The sequence below is a fragment of the Podarcis liolepis genome, assembly GCF_965112155.1.
Source record: "Podarcis liolepis genome assembly, chromosome: 3".
NCBI classification, from domain to species: Eukaryota; Metazoa; Chordata; class Lepidosauria; order Squamata; family Lacertidae; genus Podarcis; species Podarcis liolepis.
In genome coordinates, this window is record NC_139557.1 from 116,757,754 (window position 1) to 116,767,811 (window position 10,058).

General features: G+C 43.7%; 1 long non-coding RNA gene across 1 annotated transcript; it reads left to right on the forward strand.

The window, feature by feature from the left end:
• The first annotated feature begins 208 nt into the window (after nt 1-208).
• On the forward strand, nt 209-4,747 carry LOC310702951. The gene is made up of 4 exons (XR_014523830.1): nt 209-284; nt 1,329-1,409; nt 2,436-2,565; nt 4,563-4,747. It is a non-coding gene; the product is annotated as an uncharacterized lncRNA (long non-coding RNA).
• Nucleotides 4,748-10,058: the final 5,311 nt, after the last annotated feature.

Here is a 10,058-nt window from a genome sequence, read left to right on the forward strand (position 1 = left end):
ATCCAAAACTTCCAATAAATCCAATTGTTGTATTCTGTAAATACAGAACTAAATTTCAACTCTGTCTCTTTTCACGTCGGATGCTATGATGGGACTATGCTGAGAATCCTGGCTCCAATCACAGAAGGGCTTGGGCATTTTGCTCTAAGGAGGAGTCGGTGTTTTGTTCTAATTGTCCATGGGCTGAACATACTGAAACAGTCTTCTTGTCTTCTTGTTCATCCAGTCCAAATGCAACTTGGACCGAGAACAAAGGCGGTCAATGGAAACAGCGTTCCACAAAGGTAAAAATGTTCCTCATAGTTTCAACTTGTCTGGTATTGGAAAAATCTTACAAGCAGAGGGGACAGCAAAACTACCGGTAACTTTACCAGGAGAGGCTCATAAATAATCAGGTTATGGTGATTGCAACATACCCTGGTCATTGCAGGAATGTTCTGGGATGCATTGATTTCCTAACAGCCATTGCAATTCGTTTTTCTAGTGAAGGGAATTGAAATATACTCAAGAGTCGAGAGTGGATTTCATGCTCTTTATTCAGCTCATAGTGGTGAGGAGGAATGGAAGTTCCCCCAGAATGTCTGCTTTATATACATTATTTACACAATGGGCTCCACGTGATTGGCTAATTCCAGGATACTCCAGTAGGCCAATCAGGTTGTGGATTCACTTCCACCTGGAGTGGATTGGGTGGCTCCTGTGGACCAATCATACTGCTGCATTCTGGGTTCTGTTGTTCTAGGACCAATCAGACTGCTGCATTTTGGATCCTATTCAACTCAGTACATAACAGCAATAATGGTTATTGAAACAACCCTGTAAGATGGGCCACTTTATTCGCTTTTTTAAATGAATGGAGCTTAAAGGTGAGGTTGCAGTCATGGGCCATCAGGGTGGCCACTTTAGTGCTGCTAACACAGTGGTGGTTGGAATTAACCCCCAGAGGCACACCCCATTGTCTTTCAAGACAGATGGATGCCAGCCACAATGTCACTGCACGATTTAATTTGCATGCCCGTCCTTTTTAAATAACTGCTAGGGCTGTGTGCCGCCCCATCACAGGGCCGGATCCATGCCTCCATAGCATGCCATTTTGCCACAGACCACCCAAAGGACCACCAGAATGGGACAGGAGGACCCACAAAATGTAGGGTTGTTTTTTTGGGGAGCTACATTTGGAAGTGATTTAATACACACAGGGCCATCTAAAGTGGGAAGGTGTATTAAAGCCATTAAGCTCAGTGAAAGTTTGTTTTATTGCACAAGAGTGTAAAAAAGGAGACTTTGTTCCACTTGTTCTCTTTTGTCTCCCCCACTTCTCTTCTAAGGGTGTTGAGAAACAATATAAGTTTCAGCTATGAGGCCTTTCTTCTGCACCCTCATTTTTTTGGTACTCCTGACTATTACAGGTATGCTGGTCCCGTTCCCACCCCCCACCCCAGTTTTTATCTTTACAGAAATGTGCTGTTACTTCTCTTTGTGGGAGGCAGTCCAACCCATGGATTGTTAAGTCACTCTCGGAATTTCCCGGTAGGGCTAGGAAAGGCCTCTGTCTGAAACACTGGGTTCGTTAATAGAGATGGAGGAGAAATTCAGTTTGGTCCACATTGCAACGTGGAGCTCCCTAATTCTCACTTTCCGAATCAATGCTTGAACTAAAACACATCTCTCTTTTGAAATTTGAAGATTTCCAAGCAAATAATATGCATAGAAATATATTAGCAAAAAATATCTTAAGGTATTGTAATGCTAATGCAAAACTGCATAACAGCAAGGGAAATAACTTGCAAAATATGTATATTATATACTACTGGTAGTACCAATACATTTAGGGACGCGGGTGGCGCTGTGGTCTAAACCACTGAGCCTCTTGGGCTTGCTGATAGGAAGGTTGGCGCTTCAAATCCCCACCACGGAGTGAGCTCCTGTTGCTCTGTCCCAACTCCTGCCAACCTAGGAGTTCAAAAGCATATCAGCACAAGTAGATAAATAGGTACCGCTGCAGCGTGAAGGTAAACGGCATTTCCATGTGCTCTTGCTTCTGTCATGGTGTTTCATTGTGCCACAAGCGGTTTAGCCATGCTGGTCACATGGCCCGGAAAGCTGTCTGCAGACAAATGCCAGTTCCCTTGGCCTGAAAGCGAGATGAGTGTCGCAACCCCATAGTTGCCTTTGACTGGACTTAACCGTCCAGGGGTCCTTTACCTTTTTCACCTTACTAATACATTTATTTTTACCCCTCCTTTCTCCCAGACAGGGACTCAAGGCTGCTCATAGATAAAATAAGAACAGTTAAAAGCATAAGGGGAAGACCAAATCATTACAAAAACAATTAAACATTAATATAATTAATACTGGGCTGAGAAAGGTCCCCCAACCCTGACAGAAGACTTTAAAGCTGGGCTGAAAACCCTCTTTCTTCTTTGCTTGCACAGGATTGTGTACTGACATTCGGAAGGCGAAGGATTGCAAAAAGGCCCACGGTAAATGCAAGCATGCCATGTGTTTGCATGACCCCTGGCAGCGGATTGGGAAGTGCGACTTCAAACGTTTTTGCTGTGTCAAGTAAGCTCGAAAGCCCAAGAGACAACAGGAGCATATTGGCAGTCAATGCATTTAAAAATGCGGGATTGGGGTGGGGGAGGGGTGTGTGCTTATTTGTGATCTGAGCTGACCCTTCCCTGCAAAATTTAGAGGTTTTGCATTTTGTGCAAGCTGCATTCCTGCGCAACCGCAGGAAGGGAGAGTGCAACTGTATTTGAATCCCGCTTGCGGGTTTCCCACAGGCATCTGTTTGGCTGCTGTAAGAGTCTAGATGGGTCACTGGCCTGATTCAGCAGGATCTTCTTATGATCTTAGTTCCCCACCCCCCAAAACCTGGCGATTTGTGTGTGACTGAGGATGATCTTGGCTGCCACCTATGAAACATTTATGATGGAGTGCTTAAAACCAACTGAAAGTATTGGGAAGAAGAAGAAGAGGAGGAGGAGGAGGAGGAGGAGGAGGAGGAGGAGGAGTTTGGATTTGATATCCCGCTTTATCACTACCCAAGTACTTGTACTACCCAAAGGAGTCTCAAAGCAGCGAACATTCTCCTTCCCCTTCCTCTCCCACAAGAAACACTCTGTGAGGTGAGTGGGGCTGAGAGACTTCAAAGAAGTGTGACTAGCCCAAGGTCACTCAGCAGCTGCATGTGGAGGAGCGGGGAATCGAACCCGGTTCACCAGATTACGAGTCTTCCGCTCTTAACCACTACACCACACTGGCTCACACTGGAAGAACACCTCTTCATTTCTGATCTGAGCAATATTTCGCAGTAGGGGCGGCCGAATCATTTTTGGTCCCCTTAATATTTTTGGGGTAGGGGCTGCCCCCCCAATGTCCCATGAGTGTGGAGGTGAAGCTCAAAGCCCAGTGTGGTGTGGCCCCATGGCCGGCTCCTTCTCTCTTCCTCCTCCTGCCATGGAGGGGCAGGAGAGTCGAAGCAGCCTCCTAATGATGGCAGCACCAGGAGGACGTGGAGGAGGAGCCACGGGTCATTGAAGCTGCACTGCTGCTGGATATGTCTCTGCCCCTTGCTCCTCCCAACATCCTGACATCATGCCCTGGACATCAGGATGTCATTTGATGTCATGTGACGTTGTTCCAATCACCCTCGCAAGCTGGCGCCTCTGGTTTGCAGATATTGGTGGGAGACAGGGAGGGAAGGAAATTGACTAGTCAGGAGAAATGACACTAAGGATTTTAAATTAAGTACTACCAGCTTCATTGAGTAGGTGGTTGAGATCTTCCTGGCAGCAGTGGACATGTTGAGCAATTTCAGGTTCCCCCTGCCTGTTGGCTTTTCAGAAATGCTGAGCAGAACAACACACTGTTTGGATGCCAAATAAGAGGTCCAATAATGGAGCAGCAGTTCTGACTGTTGGATCCATGTATTGATGGGAGTTACCACATCTGGAAGGCCACTATGATTTTATAGGGTTGAAGCCAATGTTACCCAATGCTCAGATTGGACCCCTTGAAAATAGAAGATGTTGCTCTTTTCTTTTGGCTGTTCTGAACCTTCCAACATTCAATTTCATTGGATGGACCTGAGTTCCAGTATTAGGAGGAAGTAGATGTTTCTGTATCTACTTTTATTCCAAACCCCTTAGTTGTATTTTCTCTAAACTAAAAAGCCCCTAATGTTGGAACCTTTCCTTATAGCGGAGGTGCACTATTGTCTTGAAAATTTGGGTTGACTTTTTCATGCTGCATGCATGAACACTTTTATAAGGGGGTAGGAATAAACAAATGATGAAGATATGTTACGCTGTAGTAATCTCTCCATGCCCAAACTGTTTAATCCTAGAGGAATCGTGTACTTGTCATAACCTGGACAAGTAATTTCAGTGGAAAGACAGTACTTATAAACATTTGATTATCTCCTAGAATCCATGCTCTTAATATCCTCTCAGTCACCTTCCATGTGGGGATGCCTCGGCACAGTAAGCCTTGGGTTGATGGTAACAGAATTGTTTTCCCAAAACAGTGAACTCTCACAGTCTCTCTTGTCTTTGTAGGAAAACAACCAAGTAGCCTCCTGAATGATAACTTGCCGTGGATCATATCTCTTGCTTGAAATGTTTAAGATCTGCTTAAGCACTCTGGCCTCTGAGCAAATGTTGGCGGTGAGAGAAGATGGAGAAATCAATGCTCAAGGAATGCATTCTCTAAATATCCTCTAAAATAAAGCTGCTGTGCAATTTGTGTGTGTCTAAATGGTGCTCGTGCTTTAATGTCCCAAGTCTGGGTGAAGGAAGCTTGTCTTAGTCCCTCTTGCATCTTTATTGGAATCGTTTTATTTTTACTTGGGTTGTAAATTGCTTCTGGACTTAGGAAGCTACCTTAGACTCTCATTCTCCCTGACAGTAAGAGCTGTTTGACAGTGGAATTTGCTGCCAAGGAGTGTGGTGGAGTCTCCTTCTTTGGAGGTCTTTAAGCAGAGGCTTGACAACCATAGTGTCAGGAGTGCTCTGATGGTGTTTCCTGCTTGGCAGGGGGTTGGACTCGATGGCCCTTGTGGTCTCTTCCAACTCTATGATTCTATGATTCTATGGTCACAGGGGAGCAGTCATGCAGTGAAAATTGCAGTGGGTTAAGAGCAGTTACTTTTTACCCAATATCTCCAATATATGTTGTCTGCAGAGCACTGAAGAGGTCTGGGTTTTGTTCCACATGATTTTTTTTTTAAAAAACTTAACAACTTAATTTAAGTTTTTAGAAAAATTCTACAAGGCACTGCTTTAGAATAATGAACTCAGGGCTCCTCAGAGCTCCTTTGATAGCAGTTTAGACAGCCTCATGTAATTTAGCCTATTAGAAGTCTACCTCAGAGGACGCAAATAAACACATGTTGTGGGAATACACAAGTTAACTATTGTTCTAAATTTTACTGTGAACCTGACGTGTACTAATATATTTTCAACAAAAACTGGCTGCAAAAGGGGGGGAGGGAGTTTATGTCTAATGTGGTATATTGCTGTACAGTGGTACCTCAGGTTACATACGCTTCAGGTTACATACACTTCAGGTTACAGACTCTGCTAACCCAGAAATAGTACCTCAGGTTAAGAACTTTGCTTCAGGATGAGAACAGAAATCATGTTCTGGTGGCGCGGTGGCAGCAGGAGGCCCCATTAGCTAAAGTGGTGTTTCAGGTTAAGAACAGTTTCAGGTTAAGAATGGACCTCCAGAACGAATTACCGTATATTTTGCTCTATAAGACACACTTTTCCCCTCCTAAAAAGTAAGGGGAAATGTGTGTGCGTCTTATGGAGCGAATGCAGGCTGTGCGGCAGAAAAGCAAGAGGCTATCCCAGAAGCCAGATCCCTCTTGCTGTTCTGGCTTCTGGGATTCAGAATATTTTTTTTCTTGTTTTCCTCCTCCAAAAACTAGGCGCATCTTATCGTCTGGTGCGTCTTATAGAGCAAAAAATACGGTAAGTACTTAACCCAAGGTACCACTGTAATTCTTTTAGTAAAATTGCTCACTAGCTTTTGTTGACCCATCCAGTTGGGATGTACTTAAGGTAGGGCAAGCAGAAATTCTAACAAGGGTCAAACCAAGGATTGCAACTGGTCACATTTACATTTTGGCAATAAATACTCTTGAAAAGTGTCTGGTCTAAAGTATAAATAATGGAAGAATAGAAGTTTTCAGTTTTATTAATTGTTGGTTTTGTGTGTGCAGCTCTGATTTCACCCCCCCCCCCAAAAGATTAAGAACTTCTCAGGTGATCACCCCCAAATAACTCAACAACTTTTTACCTCTTGAAATATGGCAACCCTAATGATGATGATGGGAGACCCAATTTGTGAAACCCTGCCCTAGAGAATGCACTGCTTGCAGTTATGCTTCACCTTGTCCCAAATGGTTTCCTGGGAATTAACTTTCTTATGTGGATACTAGGGTACTAGGGATTTGTGTGGAAGTCATTGCCATGTGCACTTTTTGGTACATTGTATTTGTGTTTTTACTTGGATAGAGGATAAATCTTGCTCTGGAGGGCTGGGGAGATCACTAAAAATTGTTTCCTTTTTTGGTGCCAGGAGCCTTTTCAGCAGATGAATATTGCTATGGTAATAGCAGTGGGTGAATCTGTCGCTTCTGGTTAGTCTCAGTTTCTCATTTTTCCATGCTTAAGTTTGGTTCTCCATATTTCCACATCATTCTGAAATTTTTTTATTTAATAATTATTCATGTTCCCCCCCCCATAATGTACACATTTTCCCAGACAATTTGCACTGTCCTGCTCAAAGTGAACCCCACTAATATAATGAATTTTAGTTATTTTAACAACAACAACAACAATATTTATACACGGCCCATCTGGCTGGGTTTCCCCAGCCTCTCTGGGTGGTTTCCAACAAAATATTAAAAATACATTAAAACATCAGTCATTAAAAACCTCCCTAAACAGGGCTGCCTTCAGATTTCTTCTAAAAGTCAGATAGTTGTTTACTTCCTTGACATCTGATGGGAGGGTGTTCCACAGGGTGGGTGCCACTACTGAGAAGGCCCTCTGCCTTGTTCTCTGTGTACATTTTTATGCACACTTTACCCAAACACATGCATTTATTTATTTTTTGCACACATAACTTAGTTGGAAAACTGCATCTCAAAATTCAGAGGAGTTAAAATTGCAAATGCTAGCTGTGTTTTGGTTGGCCCAAATAGTGTTTCAGAATCTTCAGATTAGATAGGTTCACCATTAAATGCAAATGGAATCAAATTTCTCCCTCACCCCTTGAATAGAATCAAGGGATTAAGAAATGTTCCAGGGCATTCAAGCCAATAATTACTTTAGTAATGAGACTGAGTTTTCATTTTGTACACTGTGAACTCAGTAGGTCTTTGAATGATAGCAAGTGCACTGTACTCTGTGTGATCAGGGATAAAATATACAGTAATCATTCTTCTTATCTTCTTCCATCATATCTTTCATCTAAGAAGCTGAAGGCGGTACATGCACTTCTCTCCCTCCCTATTTTTGCTCACAAGAACCCTGCGAGGTATGTTTTGCTGAGAGATGGCAACTGACCCAAGATAACCCTGTTGCATAACATAGGCACCCCTTTTCACATTTCCTGCAGGGACAGAGGCTGCACAGCAATATTGGTGGTGGAGTCAGAAGCGCATTGCCTGTGTCTTCCATAAAGGGATCTTCAGAGATGGTTCAAGACCTTGATTAGATAGACTTTCTCTACTTCTGAATTTTATAAGGATCAAGTCAAAATATAAACATTCCCGACTCTTCGTGACCCCATGGACCAGAGCACGCCAGGCACTCCTGTCTTCCCCTGCCTCCCGCAGTTTGGTCAAACTCATGTTTGTAGCTTCAAGAACACCGACCAACCATCTCGTCCTCTGTCGTCCCCTTGTCCTTGTGCCCTCCATCTTTCCCAACACCAGGGTCTTTTCCAAGGAGTCTTCTCTTCTCATGAGGTGGCCAAAGTATTGGAGGCTCAGCTTCAGGATCTGTCCTTCCAGTGAGCACTCAGGGCTGATTTCCTTAAGAATGGAGAGGTTTGATCTTCTTGCAGTCCACGGGACTCTCAAGAGTCTCCTCCAGCACCATAATTCAAAAGCATCAATTCTCCGGTGATCAGCCTTCTTTATGGTCCCCATGTTTAGGTAGACCTAACCAAGCTGGTGCATTTAGAAATAGGGTCAACACTGGGTAACGATTTAGCTAGTGTTCCCCGCCTTTCTAAAACAAGGAAAGGTGCAAAAGCCTTACCTTAGGAATGCCCCATGACCATTCATAAAAGGTCTTGGAGGGCCCCGTTCTTATTTTGTTCTGATCCCCCCCCCTTCTTGTTGGGAGGGATATAACCAGGGCTTTTTTCTAGTCCAAACTCGCTGGAACTCAAGCACCTCTCACGTGGGCGCCATTGCCATTATAAGAGAACAAGGGAGGCATTCATGGTGAGTTCCAGCACCTCTTTTTCTAGAAAAATAGCACTCAGTCAAAAAAAAATCTGCTTTGTATGCATGTAGGGCACCACAACTTCTATTGGTAGCATCTCCAGGTAGGAGGAACCCTGGAGAGTCACTTCCAGCTGGTTACACAATACTGAGCTAGATGGATGAATGGTATGATAAGGCAGCTTCTTACATCACTAACACTCTTCTCTAATGATTGTATTATTCCTTTTCTTTCATTGGTTTCTTTGGGGGAAAGGTTGGCTCGGAATTGAGTTGTACTTTGGGAAGCAAAACAACGAAACCTCAACTGAGATGCATGGAAACAATAAATGGTTTTTGGCATGAGCTGGTGGAAGCTCATTAACCACAACCAGAAACAGATAGGTAGCCGTGTTGGTCTGCCATAGTCAAAATAAAAAATTCCTTCCAGTAGCACCTTAAAGACCAACTAAGTTAGTTCTTGGTATGAGCTTTCGTGTGCATGCACACTTCTTCAGATACACATCAGATTCTGTGTATCTGAAGAAGTGTGCATGCACACGAAAGCTCATACCAAGAACTAACTTAGTTGGTCTTTAAGGTGCTACTGGAAGGAATTTTTTATTTTATCACAACCAGAAAGATAGGTAAGAAGTAAAGACAGTCACATGTCGAAGAAAAGACAGAGACACAGCTTTCTGGGGTTTTAGGAAAGAGCCATTCCCAGTCACACCTGGAAACGCCTGGGATTGAACCTGGTCTGATGCTCTGTAATGGCAGAGCAGTTTCCATAACGGCTTTCCCAGTTTGGGGGAAACAAGGCTTCACCAGTCATAGTTTATGAAAGGGAAGGAGACTGGCTGAGCCTTGCTCATGCATTTCCATTTGCAGAGCAACTCACAACAGTATTTTCCAAGCACAATGTGTGTGAGGGAGCGGGGGAAGAGTTCTCCCACAGGAAGGAATGCTAATCACTCTCATAGTCGGTAATATTTAAATCAGCTGATCTACCTGCTTCATTAGAACTGGAAGTGCACATTGGCATTCATATCTTATAATCTCTCTTTCTCTTTTTCTATCAGCATTGAGGTGCCATGAGGAACACTTACCTTGCTCCGATACTTCTTTTTGGGGGTCTCTTTCTTGCTGCAGGTAAGACATACACAGACATACAGTGGTATCTTGGCTTAAGTACTTAATTCGTTCTGGAGGTCGATTCTGAACCTGAAACTGTTCTTAACCTGAGGTACCACTTTAGCTAATGCTGCCACCGCGCCGCCAGAGCATGATTTCTGTTCTCATCTTGAAGCAAAGTTCTTAACCCAAGGTAGTATTTCTGGGTTAGCAGAGTCTGTAACCTGAAGCGTCTGTAACCTGAAGCGTCTGTAACCTGAGGTACCACTATACAAGCTTCGTAAACAATAAGTATGATAGGGATAAAGAACTGGAGACTAGTGGTGCTGGCGAGGCTAATCTGACCTCTCAAGGCTTCCCTTCTCAATCCCATCATAGAACTGAACCCCTCTCCCCTGCTATGCACCTCTTATTTTGTTCTCCTGTGCTTTATGAAAGCAAAGACACAGTCCCCGGTTCAAGACTCATTGCCTGT